General features: G+C 37.0%; 1 long non-coding RNA gene across 1 annotated transcript; it reads right to left on the bottom strand.

The window, feature by feature from the left end:
- Positions 1 to 430: 430 nt before the first annotated feature.
- LOC104953447 (uncharacterized) lies at positions 431 to 2,602 on the bottom strand. Its single transcript, XR_799221.1, has 2 exons — positions 1,841 to 2,602; positions 431 to 1,106 (listed from the first exon to the last, which is right to left on the bottom strand). It is a non-coding gene; the product is annotated as an uncharacterized lncRNA (long non-coding RNA).
- Between the last annotated feature and the right edge of the window lie 200 nt (positions 2,603 to 2,802).

Here is a 2,802-nt window from a genome sequence, read left to right as displayed (position 1 = left end):
ATTTCATATTCCAGCTATTCCTCAAAAAACATGTTTTGGATATCATGCCATTCATATTTTAAATGTACATTTTAAGAAATTGTAGTTTTTGTATTACTACCCCAAGCTTCCATAAGTGGGTCAAAAATGGAATTTCGTTTTTTTCAAAATGTAATTTTTTTTTCTAAAATTATAAATAGTGAAAATTAAATATAAAATATTTCTAGTGTGAACCAAAATATAACACTACATATTATACAAGTGATTTTTCTTAACCAAAATGACAAAAATGGCATAAAAACACATATTATTCTAATACGGGTCCTTTTTGACCCACTTATGGAAGAGTGTAGGGTCCAGTCACTCGGGCATCTAAGGGTCAATCAAACTGCCTTAATGAGTCATTGTTAACCAGAATTGACATATTGATAGAATCAGATGCACACGATTGTGTTGTTAACAGATGTTTTTCTTTAATTGCATGTTTTTGGTTAGAAAAACACAGAAGTTCTGAAAGCAGCTCCATGTAGAAACTACAAATGTACAATATCAGCAGTCTGCATGGAATCCAGAGATGGTAAAGAAACGGACAGGACATTTAAATCTGCATGGCTGTTAGATTTAGCATCTTAACAACTCAAGGTGGGAAAACAGGTTTTACTCAGTCTTTACTTGGTAACAAAGGGAATTCCTTTTTCGAATAAATCCTTATCAACCGGATAATCACAGCTTGGTCCAAGAACAACTCGTCGTAGGCATCACAACTGAACCGAAACAACAACTTGCAAATGGGTTCATGGTCATGTAAACACGACAGAAACTTTAGCCGTTAAAGAAAAAAACATTTGATAAACTATGAATGAAAAATGTTAGCTTTACAAAATGTGTAGAAAAATCTCCTCAGCCCTTCAGATGTGAGCAGTCCGACCGTAACGACATTTAACATGTGAACAAGACAAACAGTAGAAATGTACTTGAGTCCTCTACAGCTCCATCAGAGCTTTGATGTCATCAATGCGAGACGTTTTCCTGTCCGTGTTCGTGGAGCCAAACGCCTTGTCCACCATCTCCTGCTTCTGCTTCTGGATCTTCACCATGGTCTCCTCCACTGAGTCCTTCACAAGGAACTGCAGCAACAAACAGAGGAATCATAACATATATATATATATATAAACATAATGAATACATTTAAGTCTTAATGGTATAATAACTATAATTAAACGGCGTATGCTGGAGCTGCTTAGGAACATGTGAGATACACTAAGCTCTGCAGCAAAACAATAAAACAAACGTACTAAATAAACAGTTTAGAAATAAATAGATAGATAGATGGATGGATAGATATATGGATGGATGGATAGATGGATGGATGGACAGATAGATGGATGGATGGATGGATAGATGGATAGACAGATAGATGGACAGATAGATAGATAGATAGATGGATAGATGGATAGATAGATAGATAGATTGATAGATAGATAGATGGACGGACGGACAGACAGACAGACGGATAGATGGATAGAGAGATGGAAGGACAGACGGACGGATAGATGGATGGATAGATAGACAGACAGATAGATGGAAGGATAGATAGATAGATAGACAGACAGATGGATGGATAGAGAGATGGAAGGACAGACGGACGGATAGATGGACAGACAGATAGATGGATGGACAATGTACATAAGACAAATTAAGACACAAGAAATAAACAGTCCAAAATATTTCAGAAATAGAAATAAAATAGCATTATCAATAAAAAAAGTTAAAGAATATAACATTTAAATAAATATATATACATGTGGAAATCCACATTTGCAGTAACTAGTTTTGAGTAAATAGTAACTCGTTTTCAGACCTTGGTGACGACCACTCTCCTGGTCTGTCCCAGGCGGTGGCAGCGGTCGATGCACTGCTCCTCGGTCGCAGGGTTCCACGCCTTAAACACAAACAATCAGAAGTAAACATGCAGTTTTTAACCCGTAACATTTCCTCTGCAGGGTTTCTTCATTTATTTAGAGGACGACGGCTCAAACAGTAGTTACTGTCATCAATTATGGCGTCTGATCAGTACAAACAAAAACACACTCTCTGCTCTTTCCCGCTTTCTTTTTTAGTGTTTTCTTTCTTCATAAAAGTGTATTAATCAGTTTTGTTGTTGGCAGAGATCTTCTTTGTTTAATGCATGTGATTTACTTTAACTGTAACAAACCTGCCTAGTGTTGTCGTGTGATCCCTGCACATACACTGCTGTATATACTGTATTTACGCTCAGTGTATTTATTCTTATTTATACATCTATTTACCTACTTGTATCATTTATGTTACTGCTGATAGATGTGTATATAACTGACTGTTTGCACTCTGGTTAGACCCTCTTCATTTCACTCTGCTTGCATTCTGTAATGACAATATAAAGTAATCTAATCTAAAAACACTGCAGAAGATTTGAATACGTGATACAATCTGAGCACACAGTTACACGTGCCATCAAATCAGGAATATAGTGAATATCATTTTCACAATGCCAGTACATTCTTCGTGTGATTATTATTACTTATGTATTCTGTTGGGGAATCTTTTGGTTAGGTATTCAACCTTCGACCCAGTTCATCATTTTCTCTCTTTCCCCGTGGCATAGGTCTACGGCCTTGGGTATTGCTGCTATCTCTTAAGGAGGGGCAGCATTGTTGTTGCCAGCTTATGACCGAGCACAAGCTGACATGAGATAGTTTATTGTTCAGGGACATCTAGAAGCTAGTTCCCTGGCGCACATTCTTTTCTCTGGACGACAGCAGTTAGATTCAGGGTCCATATTTG

Source organism: Notothenia coriiceps, unplaced genomic scaffold (genome assembly GCF_000735185.1).
Source record: "Notothenia coriiceps isolate Sejong01 unplaced genomic scaffold, NC01 NC01_scaffold00000467, whole genome shotgun sequence".
Lineage (NCBI taxonomy): Eukaryota > Metazoa > Chordata > Actinopteri > Perciformes > Nototheniidae > Notothenia > Notothenia coriiceps.
The sequence above is the reverse complement of the archived record's forward strand: the minus strand, read 5'-3'. Positions and strand labels throughout refer to the sequence as shown.